Consider the following 19,742-nt stretch of genomic DNA (forward strand, 5'->3'; position numbering starts at 1 on the left):
TGATCATCCCCAGCGCAGGAGAGATCAGAAATACTACAGGTTCACTCATTCATCTTTTTCACATATTAGAAAGAGAAGAGGAAAACCAAAGGTTAACTCAAAGTTCGACCTGCCCTCCTAGTAAAAACGCCAAACTATGCCTATTTAAAATTACATCATCCTACTTCAGGAGGTTTTCACCAATTAAATCAAGGAGAAGCATTAGATGCCTTCTGCCAGCACCACCTCCGTGCATTTTGGTGAAAAAGCAAGTTGTGTAACTAGCAGCCACACTCCTGGAATGCTGAGCTGGATTGTACTCTCCTCTTGCTCATACATACCCAAACAGATCCTACAACTGGAAAACCTGAAGTCTGTTCTTGGGTGTCAGTTAAAAAAATCACTGAAGAATTTCATGATTATTTTTAGTGCATCTAGTGCATACAACTCCTTCAGTACCTATTAAGCTTCATTTTCAACACCCTGGTTGGGCTTGCACTGACAGCAGTCAGAAAAAGGCTACATCTGTCTAAATCTAGCAGGTTTCAGTAAGTGCCTTGAAAGTACAGTAAGCATGGACATCTTAAATGCCATTCTGCAGATAATTCGCAGAGTTTCATCTTGAAAGAGACAGGAACTAAAAAAAAAACAAACAACCAAACCAGTCAGTTTGCTTTCCCAGTTTGCAGACACAGATATCCACCAGAGCAGTTTTTTGCAGGGCTTATAAAAAGCCCTGGGAAAGGTATTATGGGAGACTGCTGACATGACCTGAACAACAGCAGTACCAATGTGACCTTAATATAGATCTAAAGGCAGTCCTTCTGTCACAACAAAAAGGGGTAGCCATGTTCTGTATAGGACAGTGGGTGAGTAAAAGGAACTGATGAGATAGCACATGACAGGCGGATAGAGAGAAACACAGATGCAGCAAGTGGGCAGCTATAAGCAACCAAGAAAAAACGCAGACAGAAAAGTCTGCCATTTCACTATACTGCCCACAAACTACAGTGTAACCACATCAGCTATTCTGTGGACAACACTGATTCAACACATCAAGTCTATTTACCTTAACATAAACCCACTTACAGAGCAGCTTTATGCAGTGTCATCTTCTCCCCATATCAAAGTACATAAGCTCAGGAAGCCAGAGTTTTCTTCCTCAAAAAACCCACACTGCATACTGGTGACAACAGACTGGGACGCAAGGTGCAGAAAAGCAGCCAGGCTGAAGAAGGGACCCAAACAGCATGGAACCCGGGACGCTGTCAGAGCCTACAGACAGATCTTATGAACTTGTAGCAAGTGCACAAGGAGGCAAAACCGAGCTATGCAATAAAAAGTTTCCATGTTATTTTTGTAGGAGTCCAAGGCAGCAACCACAGCTGACGCAATGACTCATGGAAGAACTGTCTGTGGCATTATTAGCTTTAGATTACCAACAGCTTTGTGAAAAAGCCTAGTCACTGCCTTCTGGAAGGCACATAGGAAGTTTAGTGAAGCAACTGGAGAGCCCATATAGCCAGTATCTTCTGCGTTGACTCCACACAGCTCTCCACCTTCTAAACATTCCCAACAACTTCAGTGTTGGATTTGCCCTAATGAAGCATCAGTGAGTACCTCCAACCTAGCCAATGTTGTATTGTTTTTCTGGCCCACCAATGTTTCTAACCTTAACTAGAAAGTGTCATTCAATCTTCCTTTTAGGTTAGAAAACACAGAATAGCCAATACAGCCCATCAACATACTTCTTAATGGATCAGTATAAGCATCAACGCAAAGGACCAGCACCATGGCAACTGACAGCATTAAGCACTTAAACTAGATTAAGCCAAATTTTATAAAAATAAAGGGAAAAAAATTATGCCTTTTCACAAGTCTAGAAAGCTAGCAGGCTTCTGATCGTCTTTAAGATGAGAAGGTCAGGAGTTAAGAGGAAGGTATTTCTACAGGGAAAGAACATTCCACTGGTGCTAGCGAAAGCACCTTTCCATCACAGGGATGTTTCCTCTTTGAGCTTTAAAAAAAATATGTATCTATATAAAGATATATCTTTCATTCTTGCAGTTAACCAGAGATTTATTCTGGGTGAGGGTTTCATCAAGAGGGTGGAGAGAAGACAGCAGCATGAGAAGGGAGCTAAAAAAGAGAAAAAAAAAAACCCAGTTTAAAAAGATGAAAGAAAAACAGAACACAAAGATAAATCTTCATGGAATGGATTACAGGAACACGGAGATTTTGGAGGTACATGGAATTTCCCGATGATACAGGTAGTACGTCCCTCCAAATGAACATTGCTCTCTCTGGGAAATACTCCTTTGCAGATAGATGTGAACAGCTCTAAAAGGATCTACACACTGCTAAAACAGACAAAATAAAAATAAATTAAAAACAACAAGCAGGGTACTTTGAATATACTATAGTCAACTGTAGTTCTTTCCTTAGCACCCCTTCACTGTAAAACTTTCAGATGGGAAGGGTTTAGATTTCTCTACGAACAGTAACGTTTGGAAAGGGTAGAAGAAACGCATCTCTAGAGAAGTTTCATCCACAGTTCAGTCATTCAGTCCCAGCCCAAGCAAGTGCCTCTGCTATTTTCCATGACACAAGCACTTGGATTTTTCCAAGAGCTGATGTCAGGGCTTTTCATGGAGAAAGAACTGCATTTACAGGGCAGGCAAGGAAGGAGGGCTTCCCCAGCAGCTTTTCTCAATGTGGCCTTTGTGCTGCTCTGCTGCCGAAGCCAGGACCCTGCAAGAACTTTTAGTCCCCGCAGAAACTCTACAAAGGGGAGGGGACAGAGACATTTTCAGCAGCCAGTACTGTTCTTCCACTCCTGACTGACTTCCAAGGCTCAGAAGCATCAGCTTCCCATCTACAGGGCCTGAAGTTACAGCCTTTTAAGACAAGGACACCTATTGTTTAATATATCTCCAGTGGAGTAGAAGCAGACAAACTAAAACTGGGGAGAGGGGCAGTGGAAGAGAAGATAAATAAACCAAGTTGCTCATGTTTCCCCAGCGCTACTTTTAGATTCAGCCTAACAGCAAGATTCAAGCAACAGGGATGCAGTTTGCCCAAGCAACGCAATTCAAAACCGGAATCAACTCTGTTCAGAAACCGATGAAGAACAGAGGCTGCCAAATCACAGGTGATTTCCTACCAGTTTCCCAACGTGACTGGTTACAAGTTACTAAATCCATCAGTTTCCACCTCTGGGAAAGAAAAATTAACATCTTTGAAATGGAAAAAATTAGATGAATTAAACACCAGAAATACTGAAAAAGGCCAAGTATTCTTCTAAGATGACCTTCAAAAAATGTTACCATAACAAAAATTTAAACAAAACTTTAGAGCACTGCAGAGAAGGAATGTCCACGATTTGTTCGTCGCAAGCTTTTATTGCATGACCCACTTAACAGAACTGACCAGGTAGAGGAGGAGCAAGGTCAAGCCTCATGATCTCAGAAGTTATGACCCAGTTTTCTCACTTATTTATTTTGAAGTAGGCTATAGACAACTATTCCCAGGCATGGAGAGCTCAAGCTTCCCTGAAGCAAGGAAAAGCAGCTGAAATATGCATGGTTTGGCCGTACTAGAGGAGCTCCAAAATAGCTCTTTTCTCCACATTTTCGTATCATCTTGGCACCCTGAGCTTCAGCTGTCTGCCGGGCGGGTAAGTGCAGAACAAGTATGTTCCGCTTCTTTTCTCCAGTTTTCTTTTCTGAAAAGCATTTTAAATCCCTTTGCCCACGAACTGCTCCTCTGCAAAAGGATCAAATAAAGCAACAAGGTTTCTTGCGCAGACAGGGCGTGGCAGTCAAAATTAACCTGCCTCCCTAAACTGGAGTTAATTACGGGGAAATGAAATGTTTGCTTTGCTTGCCAATAATTGCAATACAGAACTGGCTCAATGGAAGCAGCCCTACTCCCCGCCTCCCCACCACCACTCACTCCTCCTACACGGCGTCTGGAAAAGCTTTCTAGTTAGATGCACAAAAATCAAAGCAAGAGACAAAAGAACAAGAGCGCTGCGCCAGACAATTTTATTTTCCTAAACCAACCATAGAAACCTAAAGCCATCAGCCACCATGGGATGTGCTCTCACCCAACGCACGCATAAGGGCTTGGAGATCACTCGCGTTGCCCCAGCGTGTCAAGCAGTTTTTGCATTTCATTAGGCACACAGCCTAGCTCCTTATTAATGCCATACCTGGCTTGTGGTTGTTATGAACCAGCAACAAGACTAGTGTGGAAACAGTTCTTAAAAACAGCAGAAGACAGCAATTAGAAAGGGAGGAGAAAAAAACATGGTGCATGTAACACAACTGGAAATGTAGCTTTCAAAATACTGTAACACAAACTCCAATTACCCAGTTTTAAGTCCTGCAAATATACGTACAAGGTTCAGAGCCGTATTTGAATATTTGGCCCAGAGTTCACATTTCTGGTGAGTAAGTGAGTACAGTTGCCTGGCACAGGAACACCACACCTCTGTAGCTTGTAACTAATAAATACAGCTCGGGTGCTAGCTAGATACCAGTAAGAAAGTATCCACATTAAGACATATTTACTATTCCTCCAGCATGTCTTTCAAAAGATGTTTTAAAAAAAACAACAAGGCTAAGTTGTTGTTCTGCTCTTCAGCATTATGAACTCATGCCTGACTTAATACATCACTGGAGATTTATCTTGATATAGATGTTACCACAATTTGAACACATTAGCAGAAGTACATAGCTCAGCAACACCTTCACCGATGGATTTATATATTCAAAAGGCACTATCAGTTTGTCTGACCTACTGTACAACACACAATAACTAAGGTCAGCATGACTAAAATATTTAGCTCCAAGAAAGGCACTTTGTCTTAATTCACATTTTCCTTCAGTTCTCATTAGTTTGTTTTAAAGGTCAACATGCATTTACTGGTCCAGAAATGTAATGCCAACACCTCAAATCCAAGACTTACTTGTTCATCAGAACTAGGAATTTATCAGTTCAAAGCTAAGCATTCAACCAAAAAGCATTTTCAGCCTTGCCTTTTCTTTCTCCCACCCAGTTATGAACCTTTGGTCAAACTACACCCATTCTACATGGGATGTGCAGACAATATCCACCCTTACGACCTTTGCAAAGCTTCTAAATATTTGCCAGCTGCAATAAACTAATTTACAGCTAGTACGTCTTAAACTACCCAAAGGCAAAGGGCTCCCAGTGGCCTAATTTACACCAGGGAAAAACTGTATACACAATTTTACAAACAAAAGCTGTAGTGCAGAGAGGACCAAGAAATCAGTACCACGTTGTTGTTTAACCTGTATAGTGTTATTATTAGCTCTTAGTCCTGCACAGCTTCCAATCTAGCTAATTCTGCTGGTGAAGTTTTACTCATGTAGATGCAAACACTGAGGGCAATAGAAATCTAAACTATTTGAGACTAAATTAAAAATATGCAACTAACTGAATATTTCAGCTTACTTGCTTCAACACTTCCCAAGAGGGTTTCTATCCTAGCATTAACTCATATTTTGAAAGTATCCACAGAAAGTTTCTCAACCATACATGTCAGTTTTTCTTTTTTGTATATTCTGACAATGTGATGTAAACTGAACTAGAAAGAGATTAACAACACCACATACTTAAGTCAAAGCTATCTTAGTTATTTACATGGCCTAAGAAAAACAGAGAGACTTCTGTGATATGCAAACATATTATTTCTCCCCTGAAATGCAGGAGGTCTCACCTATAAAACACAAGACAAAAGATGCACATAGCATACATTGCACTAGAAGTGAAAAAGTTTGCACAGGCATTCGCGGCATGCTTTGCTCCTTCACATTTCATCTTCCTCTTCATCTAAATTACAGGATAAATCCAGAAAGACCAACTGTAAAGGACTGGAGCAGAACACAGGATTAGGATTTCACAGCAACACCAAGCCTAGTTTCTTCTACTATAAAATGGAAGAGGAAAAGAAAAAAGAAAAAAAAAAGAAAAAAAAAAAAAAAAACAAACAGTAGCAAAGCCGTGGTACTTGCAAAAAGGCTCAGGATCCTGAGAAGTGCATACGAATCAAGTACATTGATATTAGTAGGCCTCTGAATATGTTTGTATGAGTATTTTCCTCTTGGGTCTCTTAAAATACGTAAAAATCCAAGAAGAAAGAAAAAAACATTTACTTAGTAAACCCACCAGCTGCTAAGAGGTGATGGAAGGAAAGTTCCTCAAGATGTGTGGCAGTGGGATAGAGATAACTGAGCTATCAGAAATATCAATACCAGTTTTAAGTTGTTTCCCCACCCACATCACTTAGACCAGTTCTTGGTACATCCTCCTCCATACAGGCACAATGGTGACAACTGCCAGCTCTCACCCAGGCTGAGAGCAGAGCTTGCAGTAACTTGCAGATTGTTGCTCAGTATTTCAGACAGTTACCTCTTCATGTCAGAGCCACCTACAGTGCTGCCTTCCTGGAAAATGAGCATCTGTCCACAAAGGGAAGTAACTAAGTAACCACTTTGCAGCATATCGACTCACAAAAAAATAAAATAAAATAAAATAAAGCAACCAAAAAAAACCCACAACCAAAAACAAAAAAACACAGACAAAAAAGCTTTTTACATATAACCTTTTTTGTATGTATATATGTAAAACCCAAATCTCCCCAGCAGTGATGAGCATCTCACAGCCCTTCTACATCAAATCGTCATAGCCATATATTATCAGAAACTATTGGAAATGGAGAGGAGTCTCTCAGTGCTCTGATGGCTGTCACTGTATTAACATTGCCTCAATTCTGCACCAACAGCACTGTCCGGATGATTATTGTGACTATCCTCTACTGATGCAATTTGCTTCATTTTTAGAAGACTTTACAATAAAAGACAAAAAAAAAAAAAAAAAAAAGGCGGCCAGTGAAAACTGTATTCAGAAAAAAAACCCACCCAAAACACTCAAAGATGGTTTCTTGAACACCAAAATCTAATTTAACATTGACATGGATAAAATGTCAGCTTATCAAAATCACATTCATTTCAGACTGCAAAAGCTGATGAGGAGGTTCTGCTAACATGCTGGTATGCAATTCAGCATTGGGAAATGGAAAGAAGGTAGTGCTGCCAGTATCTAAGGCATCTTTTCTAGCTGTCAAAACCTTTGTTCTTGAGCTGAAACACTGAGGCACAGATTTTCACAGCAAGCATATTTAATTGGCCATTTTCACAATGAAAACAGAAAATAGTAACTAAGGTTTGCATAGCAGCTATTAAAAGAGGGGGGGAAAAAAACCCCTACAAACAAAAACCATAACCTAAGAGAAAAACCTCCCCTCTCACCCTTTTTCCAACAGATATTAAAGGAAAAATCCTCTCTCCCCCCTCTGCATTCAAGGAAGCTATTTTCTCAACTTCCAGTATATTCATATATGACAGAATAGGAACAAAGAGTCTCAGATATTACCTGTTTCACAGCACAAAGTAAGCTGAACAGGAAGATCCCAAAGGCCCATTTCCAGGGGGAGTACACTGAGACCAAGTCCTCTCCGAGGAGCACAAGCTACACCTCTTGGAAGCTTTCTGGCTTTTTTACGCTTATCCGATATCCTTGAGAGGCATCTGCCTGATTGTTTCACTGACCACTTGAGGGAAGGGAAGAAACTCCACCTCTTCTCTCCCACCTCCTCCCAACCACCATCAGCTGTGGCCCAACGCTGCACTGCTAATGGACACACAGAGAACAGCATCCGCGTACATCCCACAGAGACGGCATGCAACAAGAAAGCAGAGGAGAGCTAGGATTATAAAATTCAGCATTTCCAACTGTCCTGAGGGACAGAACAATATATACTTAAACATGTATTTATGTATATGTTTCACTGATACGTAAATTCTGTATGTATTTATGTATATGTACGTATGCATGTATATGTGGGTTTATATAGATATACACACACAGATATATATGGGCATGCATGTCATTACATCAGATCACTGATCAAAGAAACTGCATCACATGAGGCACATGAACAAAGACTTGGCATAGGGCAGTGAGATTTTTTTTTCCTTCAATCCACTTTCAGCCTTTTACAGGGTCACACTGTGCCACGTAGTGTATTTTGTTTTCAGGCATTTTGAAAACATCCAACCACCATGGCACCTGAAATGCACACAGTTTCAGAAAAGCAGAGCCTCTGTATTGTTTTAGAAGAGAAGAGGGCAGGAAAGAGGGTGAGAATGAAATCATGCCTCTTTCTGTCATCCAGAGAAAGAAACTAGGAGGTCAAACCAGGGGGGCAATAAGCTTACTGCTCTTACAGCTTGTATGACTGGTCAAGCCCTGGGGAAGAAGGATTGGAGGGTGAAGGGGCTGTTTTCTTTTTCTGCCCCAATAACCTAATTAAGTTTGTGAGCACTGCTAGCGGGATAGAAATTTCTTCACGCTACACTGTCTGTTTGTGTTTGATTAATGTAAATCTTCCCAGGGCTCTAACTATGCCCCAGGCAGTGCGATGCCTGGCTCTCCATTAACAAGCATCCAAGCCACCACGTACAGCAGGATGCGAGAGAAAGCAAGATCTCGATTTTAGCCTTTGCCATAAAACAGTCTAACTCAATCAAAATAATTTTTGGCAATTTGATTTGAATTATCATTCTTAATTAAATTCCACTTTTTTTCCCAAATCATGGAGCCTATTAAAAAGGTGAAACTGCAGCAAACCACTTAACACATGAATCGTAGTTACTTTCTTTTGCATTTCCTCAGTTTTCATGACCAAATTTTTTAGACTACACTCACCGCAGCTGCTGCGCTGCCCAGTCCAATGCATGCTGGTACCAAATATAATCTCCAAGCCACAACTGCATCAAGGCTACAATTACACAGCAGACAGGAAGCCAAAGAAATCAGCTCCTGCCCCTACATCTATCTGCGCCATGGTTTTAAGTATGCAATAATTTCACAGGCAGAGCATGTATTTTCCATGCTTCTATCTTTTCCAGTGGCATGCATTATCATTTTCTAAATAGTAGTAAGCTGTATTTCATTGGTTCGTATTTTGAAACATTTGCCCAGCTCCTCATTTTCTAGGAATTTCACAAATCAGAAAAGAAAATGTCAGCTCGCAAAAAGAAAATGGTAACCGGAGGAAAGAAAAAAATCCAGTACATAGCCAGCTGCTCCGACACTCACAGGCTAGCACCCCTTCCTTTCAGAGTCCTGGTATATGACCCAAAACACAGGAAAAAAGAAAAAAATGAACGGGCATTTTTTTTAAGCAAACATGAAATCACAAAGAGTTAAGGAAGCGAGGGAAAACTCGTTGCAAATCCCAGAGCACAGCTTCATATCCAGTTTGTTCATGCCCGAATGAGAATCACGTGCACCAAACAGCCACTGCTAACGAAAATGAGGGTGTCAAAACAGAGACATTTTAAAACCTGGATTACATTTTAAAATCAAGTCTTCCCTAATTCTTCTCCCTAACGCTCCTTACCCTTAAGTGACATGTCAATGAAACAATGCAAGCAGGCCAATATGCCTTACTTTAGTAAACTATATTTTGCTTAAAACAAAATTTTTGCTGTTTCCCATTTCCTTCATTACGCAGAGCACTCTCTCACCAACTGCAGCGGTCCAAACAATGCACTCCAACAAGCAGACCCTGGAAGGGATGGTCAGAGCTAGCTCTGCTCCCCTCCACAGATATTCACATTCCCTAGCTGTGTGCCTCAGTTTTCCCTTCAATGCATTCCCTATTGCAGGGAAATACCACACATTTAAGATCTGTAAGTTGCTTTACAATCACTAAGAACAAATATCTACAACATTGCAGAGTAATACATATTATGTCCTTGCAAAACTGAAATTCCTCTGAGCAGAGTGCTTGCTTTTTGAAATTTGCATGTAAAATATTTAACTTGAAATAATTCAGGTCAATGAAGAAATGGAGAAATACAACAGGAATATGCTTGAAGGCAGGTGTCATGCCTTTATCTCAGAAGGCATATTTTCAATCCCCTTAAACATAAAAACTCTCTAATTGGCATCAACACTTGGGAAAAGAAAAGTGTTGTTACCATGAAACAATCTTAAAAGCTTCAGAAATAGATATTGCAGCCTTCTCTTCGTTATAACAAAGTCAAAACCACTTTGAAGAATCCAAGTGAAATTTCAGTCTATCAGGAAAAGTATCAAAGAAAAAGGATTTAAGCACAGGGCGCAGCAACAGCACTTTTGGAGAACTATTACGAGAACGAACTCTTGCAGCCAACACTGAATTTGTTCATTTCTTGGTCTAAGGCTTCTTTTACACTGTAAAAACTATACGATGGACTGGTGTAAGTAAACAGGGCCAGTTCTGCAGGTTGCTTCTTTCCTGAAATACTGAATTTCGGAAAAAACATTGCTTCCTAAAGCGCCAACCACCTTTTGAAGCCTATTAAGCCCTGACTCAAAATGTCACAAAGGCGGCATGCATCACAACTTTAGACAAAGTCCTCTTTCTTACTTAGGATAGGGAAGAGTATAGGAATAACTGATCCAGTATGACCACTGCAGAACTACACAGACCGGTTATGTAAGACTTAATTGTTGGCTGTAGTTTTTTTGCTTAAGCACATAATAAACTTACAATTTTTTACAGTATTAATTTTTATTTATATTTTATCTACAGCTTTGGGGGAAAAGCAACACAATGCATTCGTTTCAAGTACAAACTGATGCAGCTGCCAGGAAATAGTGTAAAAACAAGAAAGATTCAGGAATGGAAGCTTATATCTTGCTTCCTACTCTGATTTCCCAGATTTCCTTCCCTCAGTACTCTCTCAGCCACAGGACATAAGAAAACAATTTGGAGGAGAAAAAAAAAAATCTGTGATCAAAAAAAGCAAGAAAGTCTGGTGCAACCAGTTTTTTAGAAGAAATCAGAGATAGCCAAGATATGGCTAGAACTGTAAATGTAGCATCACTATTTTAAATCTACAGGGATTTCTACAGTCCTGGACAACAGCAGAGAAGGAAGATAATGAAAGAAGACATAGACAAGAGATGCCACTTTCCACATCATTTAAAAAGAACTCTCTCCTAAGAACATAGGAAAGATGGTAAAAGAATAAGTAGCTAACTCCTCATTTAGCCCCATTTCTTCGTCCTTCTAGAAAACGTGTAATAAAACATAAGACAATTAAGTTAAAGCTGCTAAAATACCACACAAGTTACAAGCCTGTATATTTCAGGTTTCATTTCCCAGAATTTTCATATCTCCTTGTTCTATCATTCTTTGCCAAGTAACCGCAGTTTTGGTCCCTGCTCCCTCCCTCACACTCTCTATTGATTAAGGAATGCTTCAGTGCTTGCCTGTACACAAACCACACACCCTGCAAGCAACATAAGCAATGCTCTTCTTGTTCAATAACAGTATTAGCAGCTCTCAGCTGGTCAGGCTGGGATATGGTAAATATTTATGTGAATTCACAGACCTTTACCCCAATAAGGAGCCAGGCATGGGAAAAGAACAGCTTCCCAGAGCTCCATACAGCGGAAGCAAAATGGTCCCCAAGGAATGGAGTCCACACCCCTGTGGAAAAAAAAAAAAAAAGTATCCATGGAGCAGCAAGAGCTGCACATCTGATCACTACCACTGCTGGCTGAGTTTCTGTAACAAAACCTAAGGCTTCAACACACTGAGCATCCTGTTTGCAACTTAGCTGAAGAGGCTGAACCTCGCTCACAATTTTTGGGAAGTTCTAAGAGGCATGGATGAAGAAACCTATTCTTGGAAAAGGATTTAGTTCAGACACAGGATATGGGATAGATGGATACATGCATTTTTAATCAATTAATCCCTAACATTACAACACATCACATCAATATACAAAAAGCTTGCCAATGCACTTCCTTAGCCCCTAAAATCATAACTGATAGGCAGAAGGGCTGTCCAGATCCCCCATCAGAGTATCTAAATACTTTATAAATCCGTATGTTATGAGCACTGACCCTCAACCTGCCTCTTTCATTTGGTGGGCTCAGGATGTTAATTCCTCCTATCTTTTATATAAAGCAACAAAATCCATACCATGCATCTCAAATGAACAGGAACTAGCAAAAGGCTGCTATGTTTTGTTTGGGGGTTTTTCTGAGAGAGAGAAAGAGATTGTAAATATAGAAGTACAGACAAGAAGATATGCAAGAAATCTGACATATTTCAGCAAGATCCTGCAAGAATACAGAGTCCACTAGATTACCTGCATCTTTTAGACACATCTGAGTGTTTTCAAGTACAAAAACAGTGGGCCTTTACTCAGAATGTAGATACCTACCTAGAAGTCACAAAAATGTTAGAGACATTGAACTCCAGTAAAGTTTACTTTAAGAAAAGTATGACCAATTTCTTTTTTATTTTCCCCTCCACAAAAAGGTCAGAACTCTCATATTTCATTCACAATGATACTTCTTTCTTGTCAAGAGAACTATAAAGTCTTCCTTTTTTTTTTTTTTCCCCTCTTTGCTATGCTGCCTTATATTCAAGCGACGTCCATTTTATTTTTGCTTTAGACACATCTTGGTCTTTGACCTTCTGCCTTTACAGAACTGATACTGATCCTTCAATGCAGTTTCTGACAGCAGCAGCACCCAAACGTTGCCTGACCTGCAGCTGTCATCCACACACTTGTTCCATCGCCTGCAGGCAATTCCTTCCTGCCTTGCGCAGAGCTGTGCAGACCGACACAGCACAGCGGGTACGCTCCCCCTTCCCAGCACTGTGAAGCCTCCGTATCTTCATGTACTTTTATTGGCCTGAAATAGCAACAACTCACAAGCAGCATACAACTAAGAAATCTTCTGTTTGCCTACTTTGGCCATGCTTTATGGAAAAACAGAAGACAACTTGATGAACAAATGAGTTAATATTTCATTTGAGTATCCAAAGTATGTTGCATTACATAATAGTCAGTGGAAGTTAAAGATACAGAAGCTTCCCCTTAGCAATCTCTGCAAGTCAGAATAGACAATTTAAAGAGAGCTTACGTCAGATAAAGTAGTAATTTTGCAAAACCACTGCTTCACATATACAAACACTTCATTATTTCAGGTCCTTAGAAACATTCCTTAAATCACTGGAACTTAGTTTGAAAAATAGGAAACCGAGGTACAGAAACAGGAAATTATTTTTGCAGTAAAAAAGTAGATCAACAATTGCCGAAGTAGAAATACTATCCAGATTATCTGACCAGTACTAAGCCACTCTATCTTAAATTAGTACCATAATTCCTCTTTTAAAAGATTAGTAAGAGAAGTCTGCATGGCACCCCGTGAGGTACAGAAACCATGTTACAGAGACTTGGCATACACAACATCTTTGGGAAGGAAAGTTAAAGTGAGTGCTAGCAACGCACATGCAAGTAAGCCAAAAGACCTGCAAGCTTTTGGGTTTCAGAGCATTTTGCTACACAAGAGTTAACCAAATGCTTTTAGAATCCCAAATACCAGATGAGAACCCCCTAAAAAATAGCTCCATTTTTAAAGTACATTATTAGTTGACAGCTTTAGCAGTCACTATGTGAAACTCAACAGACAGCACGTGTAGAGTGCCAGGCAAAATTCAAATTGAAAACTGTCATAGAAGAAACAAGAGGAGGTCAAATCAAATGTGGGACAAGCTCCAGAGAAGTACTACCCACAGAGGAAAGGATGATTTAGACATGAAAGAAACTGATAAACTGAGCAGGCTGAGAAAACACAAATGCAGGGGTAGAGGACAAGAAAATATAACAGCTCTCTACTGCTTGTGATACAACCCAATTTATTATGTACCTCACTGAATGATTCACCATACAAGTCCTCTAGCTCTGCTCTGCACAAAACCCACCTTCCAGGCTCCAGCCAGCTGACTAAAAAGCACGTATCAGCACAAGTTAGGATTAGACCGGCAACCTACTTTACAGAGTCAATCACTACAAGACTGAATCACATCTGTCCGTTTTTAATGCATGGCTGCATTAACCCTAAGCAGAATGCAGTGCTTGGGAAAAAAAAAAAAAAAAAAACTTCAAAAAAAGAAAATAGTGAAGTCGTCAAAACTTTAAGCACAATTGTTAATTGCACGCATTTACTAGTAATAGCTATTACTGAAATAAAGTATCTGATAACCCAAGAAAAAATTACAGAAGGACCCATCATTTTCCACTGTGACACACAATATGCTACTGAACAATTTTTTACAGACAGTTATTAAAATAAGAAAGTTCTGGTACAAATATGGAAACTGATTAAAAGACAGCTGTAAAGTCTGCTACATCTGTGATGCAATAAAGAAAAATACCTATCTGTAAAAGCAAAAAGTGAAAGATCCTTTATGAAAGAGAACCCTAATTCTTTCAGTCTCATTGTCTGGGCTGACTTCTGGCGTAGGAAAATGGGATATATGGAGCTTCATTTAAAAGGTCATACTGTTTCCTTCCTTGATCTTTTACCACGAACAATTTTAGAAGGCATTAAACATTTCAGAACAGCCTATCTAAACACATTTTTGCTTATCCTGTCATTGAATTAAGTTCAACCGATTCCAGTAAGCCTGTAATGAAAAAAAAGGCCCCCAAAACAGCTCTGAAACACAGTATTTATTCCAGTCACTAAATTAAAGCTTGAATCAATGCCAAACCAGCATACTAAACGAGAGAGAAAAGTAATTATTGTATAGTTGACAAATTGAAAAGAGAGAAAAATGAGAACAGGGATACTCCATTTTCTAAGATAAAATCTACTTCATTCATAGCAAACTGCTGAACATAGTTATTTAAACTGTGTCATAATTCAAAGAGGTAAAAACACAAGAACAATAACATGGGTTTAGCACTCAATACCTAGTTATGGTACACTCTATTGCTGAAAATTTTCAGCAATAAATACTTTCAGGCCTAAAAAACTTTACCAACTGCTTATATATTAAGAACCAGGGTCAGGGGGGCAAGCTGAACTTATTCTTTCCAAAGGATTTTGCAGGTCATTCACAACTCACCATAGACTTCATCCTGCCCCAGCTCTACAATACAATACAAATTTTAAAAAAAATAATAATAATTTAAAAAAAGGACATGAACTGCAACAAAATGTTGACCCCGTAAGTCAGCCAGCACTGGATTTACTGTTACTGTATTACACATCTGTAGCCTTACACTCCCAAATTCTAAACGTGGGGTGGGGGCAAACAAACATGCAAGGTCGCAATACCTGTATTCACAGCCCCAGCCTCTGAAAATGCAGAAATCCATTTCTTTAACACACTAGAACGTACTTCCATTCTCTCATCACTTCAGTGAGACAAGGAACATACAACCACCGATATTTAGAGTCCACAGTGTTTCCAGACATTGACTATGAGCCAAATATCAGTTTGAGTTACCTCCCCCAGAATTAATTTTATTTCAGAGTCTGTCCTATTGACAATTTCTCCTTTGCCCTCAAGCCAATGCATAATCAACAGTCTTTTCCAGGGCTCTCCATCTCCCCGCTTCACACCAACCATCACGCCTAAAGCACACCGCTGGAGCCCTGCAAAGGGTCAGGAGACGGGCAGGGAGAAAAAGAAGATTTTAGATCTTGCCAGAATGCTTTACCATTGTAACTGCAACAGCGCATTTGCCTCTTACTTTGAAATTCCAAAGGATGAGCGTCCACACAGCTAGTTATACCCGTGTAATTATGACGGTATGTTTCCTCAAAGGGGCAGGCCAGCACTTTGGTGGGGCCTGGCAGCTGATTCATCTGAAGTTTTTCATATTTGCTCACAAGCCGAGTACTGCTGCAGCTTCGAGACACTTCCTGCATTAGCCTCTGGAGGGGGAATGGTGCTAAAACCAGGCAAATTTTAACACCGTAATTGCAGCTGCTTTTCAGATAACACTTGATCATCAAATATACAAAATTAAGTATTATAATTTCCATTTAAGCAGAGCATGCACACAGCTTACCTACAGAAACTTTATTATACTTGTTCTTATCAGCTAGATCTGAGAGTCATCCATGCTTGCAAGAAACCAGAACTCCCTCAATGTTGTATCAAAGCATGCTCCAAACACCATATACAGACCTCCCTCTCCAATTTCCACTGTACTGTATTAACATGATTACTACCCATCAGCAGCTGTCAACAGCCAAACACTCTCACAGGACTAAACAAAACGTTGCATTATCACCATAACCAACAGCTGAGTTTAAGTAACTGAGATGATTCAAGTCACCACACATGCAAGAAACTTGTAAATATAAAAATTAAGCACTGGTCACCGGCAAAACATCAGTTCTCAGTGCACTGAACCAGTATTAGAAATAATAGTTTTCTTTAAACTTGTTAACGGCCCACAGTAAGGCAATTTCTCCCAAGGTATTTTCTGCCTGGGGTTCTGAAATGGAATATATGTAATCAGACCACTGCAGCATGGAAACCACCAGGATGCCAACAGAAGTGCTTTAATTTAAAGCAAACATCTCCACATGATGGAAAAGAGGGAGGCGGAGCAGAAGTACAGGCAGCTCGCAATCTTACAAGACAAAATTTACTTGCTACTGAGCATTTCTTCCTGCGTGTTATCATGCAACTGAACTCGATCGACTGCCATTGAGAAAGAGATCCTGGGGCCCCAGTGACAGCCAAAGTGTTTGTCACTGACAAAGGGCTGCCCCACAGATCTGTTATTCCCGTGCCAGATTCATGCAGCCTGACATCTCCAGCCAGTGCACACACAGCTGGAGAGGTAACGGAGACAAAGGGAGGATACAGCACTCGTGGATTCTCAGAGCATGCGACCACCTTCAGGAATACTACTAGCTTTAGCCTGACTGAGAAAGAACTTCTGAAAATCCCACAGGAAACAAGCTTTCCATTTTTGGGTCCCAGATATTTGAGTAGGCTTCTCATTGCCATACAGCTAATCACTGTATTTCAAAATTTACTACCACAGCAAACTGATCCAAATACAACTTTGAGAAGAAGATGAAGAGATTTCACATGGGGATTTAAATAAACAAGGTCCCTGAACGGAACAGTCTTTGTTTGAAGTGTCCAGAGTCCCTCTGTGCCTGTCCTCACAATCAATTAGAAATTAATTAAAAAAAAAAAACCAAAAACACACACACAAAAAAACCCACACCCAAACCCCACCTCATTATTTGCATGTTCTTTGTTATTTTTTTCCTCTTGATCTAACTGTGGAAATCATTCTTTTGGGGCTAATTGCAGTTTTGATCTAAAAGGTATTTCATTTAAAAGAAAAAAGGAAAAGAAAAATTCAATCCCTACACACTCTCTAAACGAACACTTTATTTTGGGAAAAATACGTTCTCACTTCCCAATAAAACCAGGGAAACAACTTGTTTTGGTGGAATACACTTCAAGTTTCTGAAGCTGATCCAACAACTGATCAAAACCCATCAATATTCCAAGAAGCATATTATAGACCTGAAGGAGCCATTTTCTCCGTACACAAAAAGCAACAGATGGAGCAAGATTCTCAGCGCACTCCGAGCTCCTGTGATGTTGTTGTCATTGCAGTAAGCAAGCAGGCTCAGTGAAGCTACCTCCCAGTAGCCACAGAGCCACGATGATTTAAAAAAAAAAAAAATAAATAAATTTTTTAAAAAAAAAAAAAGCTAGGGCGAAAGGAGCAGGTTCTCTCCATCTGGCTGGATTCCAGCAAGAGGATTTAGATCTGCAGGCTGCCCAAAACTCGAACCTGTTGCAAGGCTATTTCCTCTCCCCCGTGCAGCTAAGCTTAATTATCTGCTTCTGCTTTACACGTGATCCAGGAGCTCTGCTGTGAGAACGAGCCTCCTCCAGTCAGGCTGGTGCTAACTGTCAAAACAAGCCACCATCAGCACACAGCAACTCTTCCCTCCTTGCTGGATCTCACAGCCAGGCAAGCACCTTTCACGCTACCAGGAAAGAAGTGTCTTCCTGGCCGAAACCAGGGACTGTGCATCTGGATCACTAGGGGCAGAGCACAGCCAGATACCCCACTTACGAAAGGGGAGTCAGAAGCATGGGTGAACAGGTGCAGACACCAAAAAATATAGTTAATGTCTCACTGATGAGTGCAAAACCTGATAATAAGTCTACTAAAAGGAAAAGGGAGAGGAGGTCAAGGTTTGCTATGCAATACATACAGTTGAAGTTGCACTGGTTAACATCCAAAATAAACAACACACTAGCATTTAAAGCTATCACCAACATTCCTACATCTTTCCACGCTGGAAGAACACAGAAGTGTACTTGCCTGCCTCTTTTTTTTTTTTTTTTCCCCCCCTCCGTCCCCCAGTATTAAGGGGGTTTATTCCCACAACAATTTCCATAGTGTGAGTGGGCTGAACATTTTACGTAACTTCAGGGACCTGACATGCCCGAGTGTCAAACTTAGGCCTGAAAGGGCTGCAGTGCTTGGCAACTTTATACCTACCAACCACTGAGTAAATATTATCAAACTTGCACGTGAAGGCACCCACCACTGAAGCAACTAAACCAGACACAGAGCACAGTTCTTCAAGATCATGTATCCATTTCTGAACTATTACAAGATATTTTATTTTACTGCTGAAGGTTCTACTGTAACTCAAGGGTAGAGAAGAAGTCGGCAACAAAGGTATTCATACTACCAGTGCCCTACAGACTTTGACGCATCCTTACAACAAAGAAAATCCCACAACAATTGCAAACGGCTCTCTCTGCAGTATCCCCATACCACCTTCACCAGCCAAAATTATTGAGCTTGTTGGTTTGCTAAGATCAGATCTGCACCCACATGAACCACTTCCGCTACTGAAACCACAGGGACTACGCAGGGCAAACCACAACCTATCATTTTGTCTCTCTAAACAGACAGCAAGAACAAATTGCCAACTTGAGAGCTGCAGTTCATCACTATGAGATCTCTAAGCTAAGAGCTTTTATCCTTGACACAGAAGTATTTCTGATAAACCATCGTTCACACACACACGCATTTAGGAAGTTCACATAAATTCACTCCCTTCTCTCTACTACAGTTCCCCCTGAGTATCTTTTCAAAGTTGTTATGATGCTGCCTACCTAACTCAGGTCTGATGGCTATACACCAGTCTGCAGCAGTGAAAATCACTCTCTTAAAACCAGAAACAACTTGAGAAGAACAGCTTGCTTTTGGGTTGAAGTCACTGCTTAATTTGGGACATCACAGTAATTTCTCAGAATGCAGAAGAAATTATCGACACAGATCAGAAAACCACACTATTTTCTTGCAAGCACCAACTTTGAAAGCTACTTAACAAAAGAAAAGGAATCATCATCATGGCTCAAATACTGTCAACATGGGACTTGCTCCCACTCAAAGCAGAGCAAAATTTTAGAAGGCATTACAACTGCTGGAAGAGTTTCCCAGTCCTGAACAGTATTTGCACAGCCTCCTCAAGAAATAGACAGGTACTCCCAGACACCAAGCACACATGTTCAGTCCTCCACAGAAAACACAGTTGTAGCCTTGGCTTGTCAGGGGTTTTTGCCTTACACTAGCAGGTCTTACTTTGTCCCTTGTGGCTGATGTTTGCCTTCAGAAACCACTGGCAGACAGGAAACCTCTCTCCTATCTGGCAGTTGCCACCACCTCTCCCATTTCTCTCCCTCTCGCTCATTTCCTATTGACTTTCATGTCTTACATTGCAGCCTTTTCCTATTTCCTTTTTCTCCTCGCTCATTATAACTTCTCTCCTTCGATTCTCCTCTTTTCTCCTTTTTTCCAACA

General features: G+C 40.4%; 1 protein-coding gene across 5 annotated transcripts in view; it reads right to left on the minus strand.

Moving 5' to 3' along the window:
• Positions 1-19,742, minus strand: part of ARHGEF12 (Rho guanine nucleotide exchange factor 12) — an 83,226-nt gene that overhangs the window by 51,787 nt on the left and 11,697 nt on the right. The window contains exon 1 of one of the 5 annotated variants that reach the window (XM_055695896.1): positions 11,457-11,477. The exons of the other annotated variants lie outside the window; for them this stretch is intronic. The gene's annotated coding sequence lies outside the window, so the exon portion shown is untranslated. Of the gene's footprint in view, positions 1-11,456; positions 11,478-19,742 lie in introns of those variants that run through there. 5 annotated transcript variants of the gene reach the window in all.

This window comes from Falco cherrug, chromosome 17 (assembly GCF_023634085.1).
Source record: "Falco cherrug isolate bFalChe1 chromosome 17, bFalChe1.pri, whole genome shotgun sequence".
NCBI lineage: Eukaryota > Metazoa > Chordata > Aves > Falconiformes > Falconidae > Falco > Falco cherrug.